The 24,433-nt window shown below is 42.7% G+C and overlaps 1 long non-coding RNA gene across 2 annotated transcripts in view; it reads left to right on the forward strand.

Annotated features, from left to right (window-relative positions):
• Positions 1-24,049, forward strand: part of LOC137368637 (uncharacterized) — a 41,346-nt gene extending 17,297 nt beyond the window's left edge. The window contains exons 1-2 of one of the 2 annotated variants that reach the window (XR_010974794.1): positions 6,375-6,448; positions 23,250-24,049. This is a non-coding gene — a long non-coding RNA (uncharacterized lncRNA). Of the gene's footprint in view, positions 1-6,374; positions 6,449-23,249 lie in introns of those variants that run through there. The other variant, XR_010974793.1, reaches the window with a different exon arrangement.
• Positions 24,050-24,433: the final 384 nt, after the last annotated feature.

Raw genomic sequence — 24,433 nt, forward strand, 5'->3', positions numbered from 1 at the left:
AAAAAGGAAAAACAGGCCTGCACATTTTTAAATCTTCCTCCTGGTGAAACAAACAAGGTTTCAGAATGAATTCTTTTTTTAAAAAAACTACAGGAGCTGGATTTCGAAGGCCCTCTGCTGCCGGGAACGGTGGCGGTGGGGGGGGGAAATGAAGATCGGTATGGCAGGCCCCGTACCCATCTTGGCGGTGGCAGCGAGGCTTGGCGATGGGACCTGCATTTAAATATGTAAATGCCTACTTATCATGCAGCCCGCCGTGACTCTGCCATCACATTGCCACCTTCATTCTTGCCGCCGACATTGCCGCGCCTTCGAATCCCCGTTCGGGGAAACATGGCGTGACACCTGTGGGGAGGAGGGAGGCGATTTTTTTCTCTGCGCAGGAGGTGGGTAACGGGTTTAGAATGCGTCAGATTGATCAGGGTGGGGGGTGATGGGAAGGGGTCAAGGACAAAGGTTAATACACAAGGTAAGATCACATGGGGTTGGGGCAATTTATTAGCTAGGATAGAGGATTGGCTAACCAACAGAAAACAGAGAGTCGGGATAAATGGGTCTTTTTCTGGTTGGCAAGATGTAACTAGTGGGGGTGCCACAGGTCCTTGGGCCCCAACTATTTACAATCTATATTAATGACTTGGATGAAGGGATCGAAGGTACTATAGTTATATTTACAGATGACACTAAAATAGGTGGGATAGTAAGTTGCAATAAAGAAATAAGAAATTTACAAATGGATATGGATAGGTTAGGTGAATGGGCCAAAATTTGGCAGATGGAGTTTAACATGGATAAGTGTGAGGTTATCGACTTTGGTCAGAAGACTAGAAAGGCAAATTATTATCTAAATGGACAGAAACTTCAGAATGCATCGGTGCAGAGGGATCTGGGTGTCCTCATGCATGAATCGCAGAAAGCTAGTATGCAGGTACAGCAGGTAATAAGGAAGGCAAATGGAATTTTGGCATTTATTGCTAAAGGAATAGAGTATAAAAGTAGGGGAGTGTTGCTGCAATTGTACAAGGCATTAGTGAGACTGCACCTGGAGTATTACATACAGTTTTGGTCTGCTTACTTGAGGAGGGATGTAGTTGCATTGGAGGCAGTTCAGAGGAGGTTCACTAGATTGATTCCAGGGATGAGGGGTTTGTCTTATGAAGAGAGATTGAGCAGTTTAGGCCTTTACTCTCTAGAGTTTAGAAGAAGAGAGGAGATCTAATTGAGGTATATAAGATGATTAGGAGAATTGACAAAGTAGCCGTAGAGAGGATGTTTCCTCTTGTGGGGCAATCTAGAATGAGAGGTCATAGTTTTAAGATAAGGGGTAGCAGATTTAAAACAGAGATTAGGAGAAATTACTTCTCTCAAAGGGTCGTGAGACTGTGGAATTCACTACCCCAGAGTGTGGGGGATGCCGGGACATTGAGTAAATTTAAGGAGGAGATAGACAGATTTTTAATTAGTAAAGGGTTGAAGGGTTATGGAGAACGGGAAGGAAAGTGGAGTTGAGGCCGAGATGAGAACAGTCATGATTGTATTGAATGGCGGAACAGGCTCGAGGGGCTGAATTGCCTACTCCTGTTCTAGTTCTTATGACTTTATAAAGTTGCCAAACTTTGGCGGGGGAAGGTCAAATTTTCAATATAGGAATTCTGGGGGCCTGGGGGGAGCGTGGGGTAGGGTGGTGAGGCAGGAATATTGTGAAATGCTATTGGTGCAGGGGGTGGGGAGAGGTGGGAGAATGCATGGAAAGGTCATCTCATTCATTTTTACAAAACTTTCCATTAACTGGCCCTTTAAATTTTAAATGTACCTTGAGGGTTGTAAGCCCTTTAAAAATGGAACTGGCGTCTGCGCATTTGCACTGGATGCCGTTGCCGGCGACGGCTACTCCGCCCCCTCCATGTTATCGCAGTGGCCTACTTCAGTGGCTGAGTCTTAAAATGCAGCCCCAGAGCTATGTTATCTTCTAAGCTCTAATTTTTCTTGTGTGTGTGCATGAGTGTGTGTGTGAGTGGGTGAAGTTGTGAATATTTTTGTGTTCTGTTTAATAAACATTTATCTTTTTTTTAAACCTGTGAGAAAACTTGCCATTTGTCTGTTTATTGACCATTAAAATGCTCAAGGGTTAAAGCACAATTCTAATAAAACACATTGCCTTTGGTCAGTTGAGAGATGAAAAGTGGAAATCATCCCGATCATTTCCTACACTTTGATTTATTAGAGTTCATAAAATCATAGAATCTTCGAGCACCGAAGGAGGCCATTTGGCCCATCATGCCTTTTCTAGCTCTTAAAAGAGTAATTCAGTTATTTGCACTCCCTTCCTCTTCCACCATAACCCTGCAAATGTTTCCTTTTCAAGTGTTCAAAGTTTCAACATTTAAGTGGAAAGAAGAAGCATTGAACTCAAAATGACAGGCTCCTACCAAAGCATCTGGACTTTGTTTTAAAATGCTTTGTAATATCTATTTGGGGTTGTAAGAATCTGAATGGTTAGATCACCAGTACCACAAGCACCAGATTCAGGGCTGTTTTAACATGATCAGATTATTTTATTCAGCTACCAAAACCCATGACAAAATGGGGGAGGGGTAGATTGCAGACAGGAAAATGAGCACTGGCCGTCTGAAAGAAAACATGAACAATCACATCTGCAAGTCAATAGCGGGGACAAGCTTCAGATTAGAGTTTAGAGCAATTAGGCATGAAGGTCAAGTTAACTCATCAAATGAGACTGCACCAATTATTTCACACCCTTCATTTGCTTTCTGCTGATTTCCACTGTTCACCCACTTGTGCTGTTAGAATTGGGCTGTTAAGTTCTTCATGATTGTTAAATTCACTCTGATCAGCCACAAAAGACACAATTTGAATGAGACTTTTGTCAGTTCCCTCCTTCCCCTCCTTTATTGTACATTGAGAGAGTTGGTTTAACTGCTGTTTGATCTTACCATTTGATATTAATTTATGCAGTGACTGGGAACATCGTGGATCTTAATTGGCATATGAACATAAACACAGAAAGATTTACAGCATAGAAGGAGACCATTCAGTCTATCATGTCCATGCTGGCCGGAAAAAAGCTTTCCAGTCTAATCCCACCTTCCAGCTCTTGGTTCGTAGCCCTGTAGGTTTTGGCAGCTGAAGTGCATATCCAAGTGTTTTTTAAATGTGATGAGGGTTTCTGCCTCTACCCACCTTTCATGAATTGAGTTCCAGATCCCTACCACCCTCTGAGTGAAAATAATTACTCCTCAACTCCCCTCTAATCCTTCTGCCAATTACTTTAAATCTATGCTCCCTGATTATTGACCTCTCTGCTGGAAATAGCTCTTTCCTATCCACTCTATCGAGGTCTCTCATAATTTTAAATCTCCGCTCAGCCTCCTCTGTCCAAAGTAAATGAAACCAGCCTTTCCAATCTTTCCTCATAGCTAAAATTCTCCATTCCTGGCAACATCCTTGTAAAATGTTTCTGCACCCGCTGTTATGTGATCACATCCTTCCTGTAATGCAGTGACCAAAACTGTACTCAGTACTCTAGCTGCAGTCTAACTAGTGTTTTATGCAGTTCTAGCATAACCTCCACGCTCTTATACTCTAGGCCTTGGCCAATAGCCTTGCCTGAGCTGAATTTGTTGAGGCTTGACATTCTAGACTCTTTAGGGGGGGGGGGACTTTATGTTGTCGACGGGGGTCTCAGCCACCAGCTGAAGGGCCGGAGATAGCCCTGCATCACCTCCTTTGGGGAAGGCCCATCACATTACATGCCAATTAGGCACTTGAGTGGACAGCTGCGGGCCTTCCCCGGGAATAAGGACCCTGGCAATGAAAGTCCCGCCTGCTGAGGGCTGCTGGCCGATCAGAGGCCAGCAGCTCTTTTACTGAGCAGCGTCATTGTGGAGGCAGTGGCTGCTTCTGGTAATGCACCCACCCGAAGCCTAGGATTGTCAAGGAACACAAGCCACAGGTGAGTCATAGTGGGAGGGGTTGGCAGCAAGGGCAGTGGGGAAGGCTCTCAGCGAGTTCCCCCTTCCCAATGCCAAGGGACCCCCTCCCCAGGAGCTGGCAAGCTACCTGCACGGGTTTGCTTGGCTTTCTCCATGTCTGGCGACAGGCCTGCCCGCCGCTGGTCTAATACCGGCGGAGTGGGATGAGGCCCTTAATTGGGCATTAATTGCCCACTTAAAGGCCTCAATTGGCAGCAGGGTGGGAAGGCTGTCCACGGGTCTTCCCGCCACGGACTTAATGCGGATGAGGCAGGAAGGCACCCGCCACCATCCCACCGGATTAAATGCTCCCAAGAACACAGAAATAGGAGCAGAAGTATACCATTTGGCCCATCGAGCTGCTCCGCCATTCAATATGATCACGGCTGATTTTGGGCTTCAATTCCACTTTCCTGCCTGCTCCTCATATCCCTGGATTCCCTGCGAGACCATAAATCTGTCTATCCCAGCCTCTGGGGTAGAGAATTCCAAAGATTCTCCCTTCGTCTAAACTCACTGTGGGAGAGTGCATTAAATCCTCCCTTAGTTTCCTTTTTGCTTCAGAGTTGCACAGTAACTCAGTCATTATTTCTAGTTAAACAGGGATTATTTTCTGCTGCATCTCTTAGTTTAGTTTAGTTTTAGTTTTAGTTTTAGAGATACAGCACTGAAACAGGCCCTTCGGCCCACCGAGTCTGTGCCAACCATCAACCACCCATTTATACTAATCCCACACTAATCCCATATTCCTACCACATCCCCACCTGTCCCTATATTCCCCTACCACCTACCTATACTTGGGGCAATTTATAATGGCCAATTTACCTACCAACCTGCAAGTCTTTTGGCTTGTGGGAGGAAACCGGAGCACCCGGAGAAAACCCACGCAGACACAGGGAGAACTTGCAAACTCCACACAGGCAGTACCCGGAATCGAACCCGGGTCGCTGGAGCTGTGAGGCTGCGGTGCTAACCACTGTGCCACTGGGCCGCCTAGATAAATAATACAATCAAGTGAATTTCTGCACTCCTTTAACTATTGAAATCCAATTTCTACAATGTCGAAAGGGGAGAGGACATTTATTCTTGGCATTATCGTCGCTTTGTAGCAACAGATTTTTATATTTTTGCAAGTAAATCGAAATTTTGCTTCATGCATCTTGGCCTCACTTCACTACTTGGTCGATCACCATTGGTGTATTGAGTGAAATATCTCTATGTTATAGGTTCAAATTCAAACTGATGTGATGGAAATCTGTTCAATTTTAATATTCTTATCCTTGTTTCCAAAGCCCTCCGTGGCCTCACCCGCTCCCCGCAACCCCCCACCCTGCTCCCGTCCCTATCTCTGTGAGCTGCTCCAGGATCTCTACACTCCTCGAACTCTCAACTCTTGCACATCCCCAATTTCCTTCTCTCCACCATTGGTTGTCATGTCTTTAGGTGCACAGACGCTAAGCTCTGGAATTCCCGTCCTAAACTTCTCCACCTCTCTATCTCTCCCTCCTCTGTTAAGGCGCTCCTTAAAATCTACCTATCTGTCCTAATATCTCCTTATGTGGCTTGATTTCATATTTTGTCTGATAACGCTCCTGTGAAGCACCTTGGAGTGCTTTACTATGCTACAGACACTATGTAAATGAAAGTTATTGTTCTTGTTGCTTTCCATGCCAGCTTAAAGGGCCATAGAATCATAAGATAGTACAGCAGAGGGAAAGCTCATTTGGCCGTCAAGTCTGCACCGGCTTTTTTGAAGAGCAGTCCAGTTCGTCCCACTCACCCGACCTTTCCTCATAACCCTGCGACCTTTTCTCCCTCGAGTATTTCATTGAATCGTAGAGTGGTACAGCACAGATGGAGGTCATTTGGCCCATCATGTCTGAGCTGGCTTTTGCGACGAGCAATCCAGTTAGTCTCACCCCACCACCCACCCCCCCTGCACCCCGCCGCCCCCTCACCGCTCTCTCCTCATATCCCTGTACTTCTTCTCCTTATGAAGGCTATTATTGAATCTGTATCTACAACGTTCTCAGGCAGTGCATTTGAAATTGCAATCACTCGTTGCATAAAAAAGATTTTCCTCACTAGAGAACTCTCTAGTTCTTTTGCCATTTACCTTAAATCTGTGCCCTCTGGATATTGACCCTTCAGCCACTGGAAACAGTTTCTCTCTATTTCTCCTTTTTTATTTACTCTAACTCATCATGATTTTAAGCACCTCTCTCAAACCTCCTCTTAGCCTTCTCTGCTCTAAGTAAACAACTCCAGCTTCTCCAGTCTATCCACATAACTGTGACCCCTCATCCCCGGAAGCATTCTAGTCCACTGTGTGCTTACTGACAAAGCACAACAAGTTGAAGGATAGTTTGGTCTAATTGGTGATCTCACTCAAAGAAAGCCATAAGAATGTCTGGTGTGGAAAAGATAACTGACTGGTGCATTCTGCTGAGTCGGAGGTGAAGTGTGTTGCTGGCGCTTTCTTCTTCTCCTTCTGGTGCTTTACTCTGTAGCTGGCTGTACTATACTTTAACTGGGAGTGCTTGATACTAACACTGGCTCGCTGAAATAAGAATGCATTTTATTCCTCGATCCTATATCCCTTGTCTTGATGAATTCCATGGTTGATTTTAACCTACAGAAATCAGTGTCAGTGGGGTGGTAATGGCTTTAAGCAGTAAACCCCTTTTAATATGAAAATTGAGGTTCTGTGATGAACATAGGACTCCTGTTCCTGGCTGTTCCTGTACCTCTGAAAATTTTACCAGTTGTACCAATCTGCTAAAAAAACTGCCTCATTTCCAGCAAATACCACATCAGATTCCATTAGATAACATGGAGAAAGATTTCCCTGTTCCCTATATATGGAATGTAATTGCAAATGCATTTATGTTGAACCGTTGCAGGTAATTTACAGAGGAAGTCACTCCTATGGCTAAAAAATATCATAATAATGGCTGCGAACTAGTGAGAATTCTGGTAACACGTTCAATAATTAACAAAAGGATCAATGATGTTTAAGTAATTAATCTACAAAATCAGTAAGTGATGTTCGCACGTAGATGCTAAAGGGTTCAAACTGAAAAGTGAAGTTTCAGGGTCACGGAATGCAATAGCCTTTGACCCCTGAACTATTGATATTTTGCCCCTTGCAAATTACTTACACTGGGAAACTTGGTAAGCAGAGAGAGCATTAAACTTCCAAGCAGGCATAAGAAACATGGCCGGATTTATACTTGTGCTGTATTAAATTTGCATGCAAAGTTGTTTCCATGGAGAATTTTTAAACCATTTAGTGTAAAAATGCCTGACTAACAGCTACTTAGCATATCTCAGGTATCTTAATTATAACTTTGCAGTTTGAAATCAGTTTTGTTGTTAACTTTACATTTCAGGGTACAAAACATTCGTAAAATGTTATGTTTTTATATAAATCATTCTAATCAAGTATCTTTTTTGAAAAAAAACGAACAAGAATCGTGGAATTGTACAAATCCTGTGTTCATTTAATTGGTCAAAGCTGGAATTTAATAGTTAGCCTTATCCTTGCAGAAATATGTGACTCCATCATGAATCTAAATGTCTGAAGCATTTAGTGAACTGGCAGGCAAATAACCTCTTTGATGATTAAAGGATTTGATAGGGTAGGTTGAGAGAAACTATTCCTGTGGTGGAGGAGTCCAGAATAAGGGGTCATAACCTTGAAACTAGAGCTAGGCCATTCAGGGCTGATGTCAGGAAGCATTTCTTCACACAAAGAGTAGTGGAAAACTGGAATTCACTCCCCCCAAAATCTGTTGAGAGTAGGTCAATGGAAAATTTCAAAACTAAGGTTGATAGGTTCTTGCTAGTTCAGGGCATTAAGGGATATGGACCCAAGGTGGATAAATCAAGTTATGATACAGAGCAGCCATTGTTGAACAAGCTTGAGGAGGTGAATGGACTACTATGCTCCTTTATAGGCTGTGCTGTAAAATCAAAGCAACGCAGGATCTAATCGTGATTGCCTAACGTACCTTCCTACATTAAAATAGTGACCACGTCAAAAGTACTTAGTGGCTGTAAAGCACTTTTGGAAGTGCTGAGGTCAAGAAAGGTGCTATATAAATGAAAATCTTGCTTTCTTTTCAACCTTGCTGAAGTCCTGCACTATGAGCCTGGACATTTACTGTGACTTTTAAATTATCTGAAGAAAGGTTCAAATGATAACATTTTGCTCAGTGCTGCACTGGAGTGTCAACCCAGATTATGTGTTCAGGCACTGACCATCTCCAACAAGACAGAATCTAACCATCTCCCTTGAAATTCAATGGCATCGCATTGGCTGAATTCCCCAACCATAAACATCCTGGGGGTTGCCATTGACCAAAAACCTAATTGGACCAGCCACATAAATACTGTGACTACAAGAGCAGGTCAAGAGGCTAGGAATTCTGTGGCGAGTAACTCACCTCTTGTCTCCCCAAAACTTGTCCACCATCTACAAGGCATAAGTCAGGAGTGTGATGGAATACTCTCCATTTGCCTGGATGCGTGCAGCTCCAACAACACTCAAGAAACTCGACCCTATCCAGGACAAAGCATCCCGCTTGATTGGCACGCCATCCACCATCTTCAACATTTACTCCCTGCACCTTTGTCGCACAGTAACAGCAGTGTGTACCACATACAAGATGCACAGGTGCAACTCAGTAAGGCTCCTTCGACAGCACCTTCCAAACCTGTGACCTCTACCACATAAAAGGACGAGGGCAGCAAATGCATGGGAACACCACCACCTGCAAACTTGCCTCCAAGTCATACATGATTCTGACTTGGAACCAAATCGCCAATCCTTCATTGTCACTGGCTCTTAAACCTCAAACTCCCTCCCTAACAGCATTATGGATGTACCTTCACCACTGGGACTGCAGAGGTTCAAGAAGGCAGCTCACCACCACCTTGTCAAGGGCAAGTAAGGATGGGCAATAAATGCTGTCCTAGCCAGAAACTCTCACATCCAATGAATAAATTTCTAAAAAGCCTCCATCGTTGGACTTGAGCCTACGACCTTCTAACACATTGCTGAGGTTACTGTCATTGCACCACTGTTAAAAGCGAAAGTCTATTATTGCTCAAAGTTCAAATGGTGAGTCAAGAAAGTTGCAAATGTATCTCTCCAATTGCATCAAAATGTGATAAATAATGTCAGAGCTTCCTGCAACCTCTTTTCAAACTGTTAACTCAGAAGTCGACCTAATTTAACTCACAGTATACCACTAATGTTTGTAAACATGCGTAATCAGAAAGTTAAAATGGCCGCCATCCAACTAATAACTGCTGGGACAATCTAATTGTCACCTAGTTTTAACCATCATAATTGAATTCAGAGAACAATGCAAGCAGAAAAACAGCATTCTAATTTAAGGGATTTACATACAAATATATTCCTGTTATCTATCGAAGGCATTTTGCCAGTGCTCTTGTGTATCAGGCTGACTGGATTTACTTTCTTTAAGTGATCAGGATTCCAGACCTGTGCTCTCTGCAAACATCACACTCTGGGCTGGATTTAACGTTCCCACTGCCAGGAGCGGCGACAGGCGAAAGAAGTTGGTGGCTCACACATGCCGCTGAGATCTAGCACACGGCGGCTCAGAATAATACTCCTCCGAATCATGTGGTGGGGGTGTGCTCCATTTTTAAAGGGCTGCCAGACCTTCCACTAAATTTAAATATTTAAACCGTACCCGAGCCAGTACACTGCAAAAAAATTGCCCCTTGCCCCCACAATGACACTTGCATATAATAGTTACCCTCTCCCCCTTTCAAAACACTTCCCCTCCCCACAACTGTTCAAAGTGCAGAGGCCACCCCTTCCCCCTCCTCCCCCTACATTATATATGCTGATTGGACCTCATACCCACACGCCACCCCCCACCCTCCCTCACAACTACACTACAAATCCTGAGTTATTCCCTTCCCCACCTTGGTGGTGCCAGCTTTCCCTGGGCGGGAAATTGAAGGTGCATGAATGCCGCCCGTCGCGCGGAAGATTCCGGGCATCTGGTAAGATAGAAGTCAATTTTATTTAAATATGTTAAGTCGGGTCCCATCGCCGAGCGGCAGGGAGCCACCACAAAGCCTCGCCACCGCCGGGAAGATTGGCCACAGCATTCCCAGCGTTGGGCTCTGTGGCGGGCCACTGCTGGTGCAGTCTTCCAGTGCCTCCCTGCCACCGATCCCAACGTTGGGACCTCAACAAAATTCAGCCCTCTGTTGGCAATCTGCGTGAGATTGTGGAATCACCCCATGACACTTAGCACTTTGAAGGCAAATAAATTTGGTTGCACTTTGCATTAACTGTTTGCAAAGAGTTTTCTTCTGAGGCTGCAGAATAAGGTACTTGAAATCAATGGATTGGAGCTCATGGTAACTGATTTAATGCAGAGGACAGTATTTTCATTGAGTCACTTATTATGTGCATAATAAGTGCATAATAAGGCAATGGAGCACATTTAGCTTTCACCGCCATGCAGAAAACAGAATTGTCCCCACATTATACACCCCGCCCAACTTGCCTTAGCATTGCAGTCACCAGTTGTCTGCAGGGAGGTGAAAGTTCCATTATCCCCACATGTGTATAATGCAGTGCCCAATGCAAATGTGTCTTCTGAGTTATATGGCTGGTGCTGTGCTTGTGTAAGTTCCAGAAATGAACCACCCACCATATTGGTAAAGGTAAAAAAAGAAGTCCTCCTGATCTCACGTCTGAAACAGGTGTTGACTCTTTTCCTATGCAAATAATAGGCCTTACACCCATTTGAGGCCCCCTTTACAAAATTGGTCTGATGGGCCGACTACATTCAGGGAAACCAGGTTTATATGCGGCCTAACCAGTTAAAGGGACTGCTGGAGAGTGCCACCAAAGTTGTAAGTTTGATAAAATTTACAAAGCTGAATGTGTAGGCTGGACGGACAGGAGTGTTCCTCCTGGCTCCATGGCAGTGCTAAAGGTCATTGGCCACTCCTGCTCAGCCCCTTCACACTCACTTCTACCCGCCCATCATCGGATCTACCCGAGGACAACTGCTGGTGACACAACCGCCAAAAATCCGATGCCATTTTGCTGATGTGATGCCTGGGGATGCTCACCAGCGTTATTTGAATATAGGGAATGTAACTCGAGCCTATCCGTTCCAGCACAGGGATCGTTCCCAGGGGGCTGGTGCAAAGCAATATCTAGGCCATGGAATTTATAGTACCAGGAGTGACTGGTGATGATTGCAAGGCAATTATTCAAATGATAATGCCCTTTTAATGAAGGGGTACACGTGTACGGATAGGGAGTGATTGCTGAGGTTAAATGCTTGGTAACATTTGGTATACTGGATACTAAATATGGAAATACAGCTTGATGCTAGCAACTGCTGCAGATAATCATTTTTTTTAAAACAAAGTAATATATGGTTTTGGGTTAAGGCAACAAATAGTGGCTAGGCTTCAACTGGTTTTGAATGGAATGTTGTTTTTGCTTTTCTACTTAATCTCCTTAATCTGTTATTGATCAGCAAGGATCATGGGGCAATGCAACCAGGCATGAAAAAATATAAGGCCGCTTTCTTTAGAGCCTGACGTTATTTGTTCACATTACACGGTTAAACCTATTACGAAAGCTGAGCTGTAATTTTCAGCTTTTATGTCTTCCTCCAGTCTTTGTTGCAGTCATACATGTGCCCTTTGAATTCATGGCATACTTTAGAAACAAGTAGGCTGGATGCAAATTCCCTGTGACAATATTGCACTAATGCTGAACATGCTATTTCATTAATCGGCTGGTGACAATTCTGAGAAAGGGCCGTACTTCAATGGGCATTGAGGAAACTTGTTTAGGAGTAACCCCTTCCTCACAAAGTGATGTACTTTGCTGAATGTTGCAGCTTTCTAGCTTTGCAGATGTCGAGAACTAATTAGCAAGAATACGACCACTGGGATCAGCACTGTGGGTTTATTGTGCTCGTGAAAGATTAGACCAGAAACAATTTAACACCAAAAATCTCAGGTGCAAAATACTGTAGATTTTCACGGTTGATAAATCTGTCCGTCATTTGTCCTTCTTGCATCTTTTGTCCGTTAACATAAAAACTGTGCTCTCTCTCTATGGTTCTTTTACTATCAATGATCTGTCTTCTGCTGGGCAATGCTGGCCTCTACCCAAACTGACCTTTATTATTGTTTTCTGTGTCATTCATAGCTGGCCTCCTAACAACACAGTTGTCACGTTGAGCACCTGGTGTTGGAATCTGGCCCAGTTTACAGGGACTCTTCTGAACTATAAATCTTCCACTCACTTAAAAGCCGATAAGTCAAAATTTTCTGTCACCCTAGGTCATTCGTGGACTCAAGCATTTGTTCTTTTGTTCAACTCAGCTTTGCAAACACAGAACAAACAAAAAGTCCATTCAGTGGCACTCATTTCTTGCAGTGGGAAATAGGAACATAGGAACATAGGAGCAGGAGTAGGCCATTCAGCCCATTGAGCCCATCGAGCCATTCAATAGGATCATGGCTGATCACCCGCTTCAATGCCTTTTCCCACTTCTATCCCCACATCCCTTTATGTCATTGGTATTTAGAAATCTGTCAATCTCTGCTTTAAACATGCTCAATGACTGAGCTTCCACAGCCCTCTGGAGTAAAGAATTCCAAAGATTCACAACCCTCTGAGTAAAGAAATTTCTCCTCATCTTGGTCCTTAGTGGCTTCCCCCTTACTTTGAAATTATGTCTCCTGGTTCTAGACTCCCCAACCAGGGAAAACATCATACCTGCATTTACCCTGTCTATTCCTTTAAGTATTTTGTAGGTTTCAATGTAAGATCACCTCTCATTCTTCGAACATCTAGACAACACGGGCCCAGTTTCCCCAATCTCTCTTCATAGGACAGTCTCACCATCCCAGGAATAAGTCTGGTGAACATTTGTGGCAATAATATCCTTCCTAAGGTAAAGGGACCAAAACTGCACACAGTACTCCAAACACAGTCTAACCAAGATCTATACAGTTGAAGCAAGACTTCACTACTCCTGTACTCTCATCCTCTTGCGATAAATGCTACCATACTATTAGCCTTCCTAATTGATTGCGGCACCTGCATGTTAGCTTTCAGTGACTTATTGACAAGGACACCCAGGTCCTTTTGTACATCTACACTTTCTAATCTCTTACCATTTAAGAAATACTCTGCACATCTATTCCTCCTACTAAAGTGGTTAACCTTAAATTTTTCCACATTATATTCCATCTGCCATTTTCTTGCCCATTCACTTGGCCTGTGTACATACCCTTGAAGCCACTTTGCATCTTCCTCACTACACACATTCCCACCTAGTTGTGTCATCTGTGAAATATTACATTTGATCCCCACATCCAAATCATTGATATATATTGTGAACAGCTATGGCATCCACTAGTCACAGCCTGCCAATGCGAGAATGACTCATTTATTTCTACTCTCTGTTATCTGCCTGTTAACCAATCCTTAATCTATGGCAGTATATTACCTCCGATCCCATGTGCTTCAATTTTGATAACCAACCTCCTGAGGGGGACTTTATCAAAAGCCTTCTGAAAATCCAAGTATACTACGTTCACCGACTCCCCTTTATCAATTCTGTTAGTAACATCCTCAAAAATATCCAACAGGTTTTTCAAACATGATTTCGCATTCATAAATCTGTGTTGACTATGCCCAATCAGATCATTATCTAACATAGAATCCAAAGGTTTAACCTTGCTAAGGTTACAGCAAAATATCTTAGAATATCCAAAATAATTTAAAGTAAACTTTTACCTTACATTCCTCGAGTGAGCCATGGGGTGAGACGTAGTGTTTGAGGAGTTCAACACTTCTATTTTTTGCTTCAGATACCCTCATGTTTATACTGTTTATAAGGTGTCATATGACCTTTTAGCATTTGGTGTTACCTTGCTGTGTGTGTTTTTTCTTGTTTTCAACATCCATATTTAGTAGTATCATTAACTAACATCTCCACTTAATGTTTTACTAGAAACCCCCTGCTCTTGAAGTTGTGAGCATTTATCTCATCAAAATATTTATAATTGTGTTTACTTTACCTCTTGTTCCTGTAAGTATTATTCCGTTTTATTGTTTTACTATCTATAATTGTGTTTTATGGTAGATTGAACCCTCTTTGTGGGTCAATCTGCCTACATTTACCAACATCATCAATTAAATAAATTTATGGCTACCTTTTACTCATGTCAGACAGGATATTTCAATGTGTGTTTTTAGCCTCCAGGTTCCCGGCAATAGAGATGCTAAAATGGATTTTGAAACTTATTTCTGGTTCACATTCTATTGTAACAGGGACCTTGAAAGGCCTTGAATTTTTTTTTAACTTGACTGTTATGACCAGGTGAGGAAGGTGTCCTTTTAGCCTTCGCCTGGTCTTATTGTAACAGGATTTAATTGCTAATACACGGTGTTCTGAGCTTTTCCTTGGTGAATCCTTGTTCACCACTTTCCAATTATAAGGCAAAGAAATGAGCATAAACAGGCTTTCTTAGGTGTAAAGAAGAAATGTGAAATTTATTAAACTTACTTAAACTCTAATTCAGTTAACGCGCCCATGCTAGCATGCACACGTGATACACACATGCAAATAGGGACAGAAAAGAGCAGAAGAAAAATAAAGTAGAGAGGTTTGAGGCAGTCTCTGAAGAGGGTTTCTTGTTACTGTTTCTGTGTTACTGTGTTTCCAGCTTGCCATAAAGTCTTTGATTATAGACAGCTCTTACTTTTTGTTGGGGCCCAGTATTCTTCTTAAACCTTGTTCATGTAGGAGAATTTTCACTCTTTGAGTTCACATGTCTTCAATGGGTATTCAGTTCCATGAGAAAGAGATGGGAGCAGACAGGAGAGAGATGTTCTCAGTCCAGGAACAAACAGCTTTCCGAGTTTTAACTCTGTGGCAAGTTCAAGTTAAAAAAAACTCCAACAGTCAGTTAGTCATGTGGCTAAACTGGTCTGACCATGTCTGTTTGTGTAAATGGCCATTTTAGCAGTTAATCTGGAAATTTCAATGTCTGGTATTCAAAAGTCCATTGTGGATTAAATTGGAGCAGGGAGTGGCCCCTTTGTCCGTTCAAAGTACTGTCTGTTACTATGAAAATGTCTTTCTAGTCAGGGGCTTGGCAATTCCTTGTGATAGGCCCTCTTTTTCTTCCCAGCCACAATTTTAAGTTTTAATGCTCATGTGGCGAAATATGTGTCTCATTCTTGGCAGGTGGGGAGCTTGCCTGACACTACCTTCTTAAAGGGGAATGTCAGTAAGTTTTGAAAACTGACCATTTATTCAATCTTTAATTATAAAATGTATAATATATTAACTATATCTAAATTCTACCTAATTAAGCCTATTATGCCTCTATAACATCACAATGGACCCACATTTGTCTTAGCCAAACATTTCCTTTTTACATACATGTAGAAGCTTTTACAGTCCATTTTATGTTTTTTGCTAGCTTACGTTCATATTCTATTCTCCATTTCTTTATCAGTTTCTTGGTCCTCCTTTACTGTATTCTAAAATCCTCCAAATCTTACTGCTATTTCTGGCAACTTTATAGGCCTTTTCTTTTAATCTTATACAATCCTTAACTTCCTTTGTTCACCACGGTTGACTACCTTTTCTTTTGGGGTTTTTGTGCCCTTTTGAAGGAATGTATAGTTGCTGTAAACTATGTAATCATTTTTAAATACTATCCATTGCTTATGCAACTGTTATACCTTTTAATGTATTTCCAAATCCACCTCAACCAATTTGGCCCTTATATCTCCATAATCTCCTTTGTTCAAATTAACACCCCAGCTTCAGAATGAACGACCTCACTTTCAAACATAATGTAAAATTCTATCATATTATGGTCACTCATCCCTAAACATTCTTTTACAATAAGATTATTAATTAGCTCTTTCTCATTACATAATACCAGATCTAAAAGAACCTGTTCTCTAATAGGTTGCTCAACATACTGCTCTAGAAAACCATCTCTAACACACTCCAGAAATTCATCCTCATAGCATTAGTGCTCATTAGGTTTACCCTGTCTATATGCAGACTGAAATCACCCATGATTACCGTATTACCCTCGCTACATGCTTCTCTAATCTCCTGGTTAATACCATGCCCCACACTATCACTACCGTTTGGTGGTCTATAGACAACTCCTACCAATGTTTGCTGCTCCTTGCTGTTTCTTCACTCCACCCAAACAGATCATCCCTTATTAATGTACTGACCACATCTCTTATTATCAGTGGAACACCACCTCCTTTTCCTTTTCGACTGCTCTTCTTAAATGTTGAATATCCTTGAATATTCAGTTCCCAGTCTTGGTCACCTTGTAGCCACGTTTCTGTAATGGCAATTAGGTCAGACCCATTTACCTCTATTTGTGCCTTTAAATCATCTACCTTGTTGCTAATGCTGCGTGCATTCAGGTAGGCTGCCCTTAACCTTGTCTTGACACTATTCTGCATTCTAAGCTTAGTTGATCCTCGCCTTTGTTTCACATGCCTTCTAATGTTGCTTGCTACTTTTCTACCTCCTGTTACCAGCTTTACTTCCTTCCAATTTGAGCTGCCCCTCAGGTTCCCATTCCCCTGACAAGCTGGTTTAAACCCTCCCCAACAGCACTACCAAATCTCCCTGCGAGGATATTTTTTCCGATCCTGTTAAGGTGTAGTTCGTCCATCTTGTACAGGTCCCACCTGACCCAGAACCGGTCCCAATGTCTCAGAAATCTGATGCCCTCCCTCCTACACCAATTCTCCAGCCATGTGGCATTGGGAGTAATCCTGAGATTACTGCTCTTGAGGTCCTGCTTTTTAATTTCCTTCCTAACTCCCTAAAATCTGCTTTCAGGACCTCATCCCTCTTTCTACCCACGTCATTGGTACCAATGTGGACCATGACCTCTGGCTGTTCACCCTCCTCCAGAAGGATAACTTGAAGCTGCTCCATGACAACCTTGACCCTGACACCAGGCAGGCGACACACCATCCTGGAGTCACGTTTACTGCTGCAGAAATGCCTGTCTGATCCCCTGACTATCGAATCCCCTATCACTATTGCTCTTCCATTCTTCTTCCTCCCCTCCTGTGCAGCTGAGCCACCTGTGGTGCCACAAACTTGGCTCTGACTGCACTCCCCTGAGGAACCATCACCCTCACCAGTATCCAAAATGGAAAACCGATTAGCAAGGCAACATTAATCAAGTTCAGCTATCTCACTTACAAAATACTCCTTCATCGTGACTGTAAATGCTATGTTCAATTGTGACAGTACTTATGACACAGTGGCCTAGAAATCAGTTTGCAGTGCCTGGGTGCAGGGATCCATGTGGCCTGAGGCACACCTGATATGATATTGGGCCCCGGGTCTCATTTAGCCTCAGGCCTCATTCACTCCTGCTGGATGTACTCAGGCAGCTTGCCTGGTGAGGTGGCAAGGTTGGAGGGATGATTGAGAGGGCAGGTAGCAATCAAGAGGGAGGGAGAGGGCTGAATTGGAGCTGGCAACTATCTTTGGCACTTCTGATCCTCCCAAGTCCATAACCAGATAAGTAATATGAATTTACCATTTGGTGGCTGTCAAGTACTGCCCTTCAAAACTTTATCATTGGATGCGAAGTGTTTATTGAAGTTTTAAGACGCTGCATCAGTGCAATTTCTTTTGACTTTTCTTTTTATTCACTCTGTGGTAAAATGAGTGTTTTGTTAACTTGTAGGGCTTCAGCATGGAAAGAGATATATTGCAAGTTTATGTTTCTACATTTATTTTTTTTTCACTTTCAGTCCTTAATTTTTGCATGATACAGATCCTGTATCATTTTTCAGCAGTTGGCTGAGCAGAAAGAGAGTGTTGAAAGAGAGAGTAGAAAGAGAGATGTAGAAAGAGAGAAAGAGAGTAGAAAGATGTAGTAGATGTAGAAAGAGAGTGTTGCCATTCATGCCCACAGGGTCGATCCAGTCCTGAGTGAAGAATCTCCATAGCCATCACTCAGATCCAAAACTAAACATTTCCAAACATTCCCATCACTGCCGAACATAATGTAAAAGTATTTAATGTAGCACATCCCCAAACTTATTGAGGTATCTACCTTAGGACCAGAATTATCTTAAACATTCTACCCATTTCCATTAATTTTATACCACAGGTGCTGCTGTTTGACTCATAGCACATTGAATTCCCACCAGTAGTGATGGAACAGCTTTTGTCATTGTGGACAGGTTGTGGATCAGGTGCTGTCAAAATAATTTTCATCTTCTCGATCTCAGTATCTGCAATATCCATACCTGAACCTCAGAGTCAGGGAGCAAAAAGTTGCCAGAAAGAAAATTATGTTCTGCCATAGCTGCCAAATTAAAATGGAAAAACCAATAGAGATAAAAAATATAAGGAGTAAGGAGAGTCTAATTTGCCATACATGCCTTTCCTGATGGTCATACCATGGACTTCTCTCAATTCACTTGGGAGCTCACTACCACCTTTTCAAGGGCAATTAGGGATGGCCAATAAATGTTGGCCTTGCCAGCAATCCTCACATTCCAAGAATGAATAATTATAAAAACGTAATCCCTTGAGGGAGCTGCAGTCTTTAAAAAAAAATTATTAACTGCTAGTTTTCTAGTGGAGGAATTTTAGGGCCAATATATATTCAGGTACTCTGGAGGACACTAATCCTTGGTGGAGATTGGAGTGGAAGGTGGGGTTTGTAACTCGGGCATCTGCAACCAAACCTTGAATTTATATAGTGCTGTCAATGTATTAAAATGTACAATGTACAAAAAATGGATGCTGAATCAAAGAAGAGAAAAATTAAGAGGGGATATCAAAAGCCTTCTACAAAGAGGTGGGCATTTGAGGAGGGATTTAAAGAAGGGGAGGAAGGTAGAGGTCTGGAGAGGTTTAGGGAGAGATTTCCAAAGAGGAGAAATGTGAGGTGATGACATCTTGGCATAGGTGCAAGATACAACAACAACTTGCATTTATATAGTAGCTGTAACACAGTAAAATTTCCCAAGACACATTGCAGGAGTGTTATCAAACAAAATTTGACACTAAGCCACGTAAGGAGATATTAGGACTGCTGGATGTAGGTTTAAAGGAGCAGAGAGGCAGCAAGGTTCAGGGCAGGAATTGCAAGGTCTAGGGCTAAGGGCCTAGGCAGCTGAAGGCACAGCAACCAAAGATGTCTCCTGAGAACTTCTAGTGCTGACGCCACTATGAGAGGTCAAGGAGAGCTTCTCCCATTATAATCGCATTGGTGGTTGTTTGCATCAGTGGAGTGCATATCAGATGCCCACCAGCTGGGGAAATGTCACACTTTGTGATGGAGACTGCCAACTTTGTTTAAACCATACCCTCGTAAAGACAGCTGAAAAATATTTTCTGGGGACTCGGCCAAAACAAGCATGTCCCTCCAGGTAGTCTCTATATAAAGCCACGTGTAAGTGACCCACCGGCAGGTACCCTGTTTGTGCCCCAGCTAGTGCAGTTATCTTTATATGGGGCAGACATAGGCTCTTGCACAAAAACCCTGCGTAAATTGGTGGAAAGACCCAGATACACAGGCCCTGGCCAAAATTCTACAGCTCTCCTATCACACTCCCACCTTCGGTCCAAAGAGACTACCCAAATGGGCAGCAGAATTCTGGCCCTCAGATCTTTCGATTCACAAATATTCAGACTTTTAGAACCATTGAAGCTAAAAGAAAACTGTGAAGAAACAAAATACTGCCTCAATTATATGTTAAGGTCAAAGTAAAACTTTGCAAAGTTCAATGTTATTAAAGTGAGTACAGTTTGGTCCTAATAGAGATGGACACATAATTTTATTGAAGTTGCTTGGCAAAAATAGGCATTGTTTTTTTTTTACTGAATGTTGCTTAGCAGAGAAAGGTAAATGTCAAGGTTACACTTGCAGTCACAACTTCCATACCTTTCCAGCACATGATGCTGAATCTGTGCCAAGTCTTTGTGCTCCATGTTATTTATAGGGTGGGGAAAACTTGTTTAAACCATACCTTTCATACAATTAAGGAACTAATAAATTGATTGTTAATCTACTCTCTCCATCCACCTGCACAATAGCTAATGACTGTCTCATAAGCAACTATTGGTTATTCTCTCACTCTCTTTTCACTATAAATAAGGAAATATTTAGGCTTTAAAAGACAATGATCAAAATTTACAACGTCAGTCAGTACCTGAAACAAAAAGATCAGCTAATATTTCACCAGAATCAGTGTGATGGACTGTCTCTGTCTAAGAATAAAGAACAAAGAACAGTACAGCACAGGAACAGGCCATTCGGTCCTCCAAGCCTGCGCCGATCTTGATGCCTGCCTAAACTAAAATTTGAAAAGGCTGCTGGTTTGCTACTCATGTGATAATATCACTACTCCGCTCTTTCTCGATACAAATACATTTTTTTCCAGATGCTTATTGATATGTTGTGCATTCCAGGATTTTGAGTCTTTATTCCAGATTTTCACTGTTGATAATTTTCTCTTCTTATCTCCATCAAAGCTTTCACAGACTTTAATTTAAACTTTAAAATATTGATAGATAAGAGATATTGTTATTAAGCAAGGAAAATAAAACTGGGGAGCATAGAGGCAGTCAGAAATAAATAATAGAAATCATTGTCTACATTTGAAATGTATGTCTATTTCGAAGAGGTGGCATATTTCAATAATGCACAGGAGAGAAGCATGTTGGATCACATCTGCAGACTTGCCATAAACTGTTAGGTTGATTGACAGGGTTATGCATTAAGTTGGGACTTTCCATTTGGAAGCTAGTGCAAATTGGTTAATACCATTAAAAATATGAGTATATTTATGGAGTAATCATTCAGTCCATCCGGGTCAGTCCTTCTACAAATTTTGCAATTGACTTTATCACGGACTCCAACACATCTATTTAATTCTTTCAAGGGAAAGCGCTGCAATAGTGGTTGGCTAAACCCAGACAGCCACCATAATGCAGGGTCTGCTCACTTATAATACTCGTGGAAACATAATGTGCTGGAAGTATTTCAGGTTGAGACAGTTGGTGTCAGCAGCACTTAAAGGTCTGCTGGTCATCCTAAAAGTTGTCCTGTTACAAAAGAAGGGGAGAAATGGATGGAGCAAGGTACAGAGCAAAAGTATTATATTTAATGAAGCAACTTTGAAGTTCTTGTTGCTATGTCTCTGATGTGTGCATGATTGGCATCCTCCATCGAGATGTTGGTGATCTTTATGGAGAGCCAAATCCAGCAGAGCCATCAGTGGATACCGAGGATGCATGCAGACTTACATACCATTGCCTTTTCCGTGAGCTCAGTGCAACAGTGACGAGGCTATAGGGGGATGGGATGCCTGGAATCTCCAATACATCGTTGTCCTTCTCAGGTTAGCAGGGAGGTTCAAGTATGCCTTGCAAGTGAGGAGGAGAGGCTGCCTTCTACATTGGGGGGCTCTTGTCAGGGTGTTCCGAGTGTGGACAGTGGTTCCTCAGCCCCTCTGCCAGTGACCCCAGCTCCAGTAGCCACAGCAACAGAGGAGGGACCTGCACCTTTGAGGGAGCCCCTCAGCATGTCGGGACCCTCCAGGCTCCAGGCGACCAGAGGACAGCTGCCAAGGTCATCCCAGGCCATGGGGCAGCCTCCACTTCAGCTGTGAGCACAGGGATCGCAGCTCGTAGAAGTACACTTAAGCAGGTTAAGAAAAGCATCTAGCTGCACTTGGGGTTCACGAGTGTTTAAATTTGGTACTTGTTAAGACCTGATAGAGTAGTGCCAATAAATCTCTGTCACAGTTACTGCTGATGGTCGTCCATGCATTTCTTAATGCTTTGTCAGATGTCATCTACAGTTTTACTCCCTCGATGGGCTGCTGGTGTTGGGGTAGGCCATGTTTGGTCAGCTTCTCAGCTTTACCAGTGCACGCTGTGAACCTGGGTGCTGAGCGTTGGAGTGCAATTTGAAGGAGGGAGTAGCCAGTCTGCATTAAGGTGAGTTTTTATTGCACTGACATTGAAAGAGCACACAGGAACCGGGTATGTATGAGATTGTTCTGAGCCTCCCTGGTGTGTCTCTCAATGCCTCTCACCTCCAATGCAAGGTGTTCCTCATCCCATGCTGCCTGCTCAGCAGCATCTTCCACATCCTCCTCATCGGATAAGGCATGGTGATCAATTATGTCCTCATTATGCATGGCCTCACCCTCTCTGGATTGCTAGATTGTGCAGAGAACAGCAGATCACCACGATATGAAAGATCCTTGCTGGGGCATACTAAAGGGCTTCACTGAATCCGTCAAGCCACCTGAATCTCATCTTCAGCAGCCCAATGGTCTGCTTGATGATCGCTTGGATGGACCTGTGGCAGGTATAGTACCCCTCCTCTGCTGCAACGCGAAGGTTCCTGACAAGAATCAGAAGCCATGTCCTCAATGGGTCTATCAAAACGGCCCCCGACCATGATGGCTGGAATTTCATGACTAGACACTTCCACCCTCCCTCCCTGCCCCATAGCCATGTAAGGATGGTGATAATATGACAGGTAGAGAAACGCAAGATGGATCCAGAGGAGATATAAATGGTGATGGGAGAATAGCAGAAAGAGGGGAGAAGTATGGATAATCTGAAAAAGAGGAGAACGCTCCTGTAGCCATGGTTTAATATCTGATCCAAAGTACAGCACTCCCAACAGTGCAGCATTCCTTCAGTGCTGCACTGAAGTATTGGGCTAGATTATGTGATCAAGTCTTAGAGCAAAGATTGAACCCAGAACTTTCTGACTCAGAAATAAATGAACAGAGCCAAGGCTGGCACAGTAAAGCCAATGAAGAGAACAGGTGATATGAAGGGAAATTCATCCCGGTGCATTACCATTGATAAATGGCAGTTAGAAAAACAGAGGATGCATGTCAGGCAGATGGCTTATGCTAAATGAACCACTGAAGGATGCAGGCCACATAGCCTATGATTCGTGCAGACATGGATGAGTTACGGTTCCTGCAACATATAAAGTTGAACAGTTTACACAGTGGAGATGGTGCAATTCAAAGACCATGGCATATAAAGATAGATATTGGAGCAGCAATAAGGGGAAGAGCATGTAATGGCCTCTGGTACATAAGAATGACAATGTCTCAGAACTGACAGCTAACCTAATGGTCAACTTTTCTTTCTGTCATTCTAGATGAATACAGCACCGCTAACTGTGGAGAGTGTTATCGAAGACAGATAGACAGACAAAACTGAAGTCCCTCATAACTGACTTGTAATGAAGCTGAACATGCTTTCTTGGAACAAACCTAGCATGAAGTGAGCTGCAGTAGCTGTGTTATTATTTATATCTGTCCGGTAACATCCTTGGGAATTTTGACGAAATCAATGATACAAAAGATTGGGTTAAGGGGATAGTGGCTTATCTTCTTCCAACACTGTTTCATGCAGTTTGTGCCAGATCATCATCACTCGCTGTGTAAAAAATGTTTTCCTCACATCACCTCTTGTTCTTTTGCCCATCGCTTTAATTCTGTGTCCTCTGGTTACTGAACTTTCTGTCTCTGGAAAAAATTTCTCCCTATTTGCTACATCAAAGACATTCATGATTTTGTAAACCCCAGTCATATCTTCTCTTAACCTTCTCTGCTGTAAGAAGAACAACCCTAGATTCTCCAATATCTCCACATGCAGGTCCTCATCTGCGGTACCATTCCAGTAAATCTTTTTTATACCCTCTCTAAGGCATTGACATCCTCCTGAACTGTGATGCCCAGAATTGAACCCAATACTTGAGCTGAAGCTTAACTGGTGTTTTATAAAGATTTGGCATAATTGCATTGTCTTTGTACTCTACTCCTCTACTAATTAAACCAAGGATCCCATTCGCTCTTTTAACTTCCTTCTCAATTTGTCCTGCCACTTCAAAGTTTTTTTATTCATGCACCCTCCCAGGTCTCTGTTCCAGCACCCCCATTAAAATTGTACCATTTACTTGATATTGTCTCGCCTCATTCTTCTTCCCAAAATGTATCATTTCCACATTTTGCATTAAATTTCATCTGCCATACATCTGTCCATTTCATCAGTCTGTCTATGTCCTTCTGAAGTCTGTTACTATCCTCATCATTGTATACTACATTTCCAGGTTTTCTATCTTGATTACCTTCACCACTTCTGCACTTGGGTCCTTCCAAATATCAACAACAGATATCAAAAAGAGCAGTTGTCCTTATACCAACTCATGGAGAACACCAATGTATACTTCTCTTCACCCTGAAAAGCGAGCATTCAACAAGAATTTCTGCTTTCTGACCAGTAGTCAAATTTGTATCCACGCTGCCATTGCCCTATAACCCCATGGGCTTTAACTTTGCT

The sequence above is a fragment of the Heterodontus francisci genome, chromosome 4 (assembly GCF_036365525.1).
Source record: "Heterodontus francisci isolate sHetFra1 chromosome 4, sHetFra1.hap1, whole genome shotgun sequence".
In the NCBI taxonomy this organism is placed as follows: Eukaryota; Metazoa; Chordata; class Chondrichthyes; order Heterodontiformes; family Heterodontidae; genus Heterodontus; species Heterodontus francisci.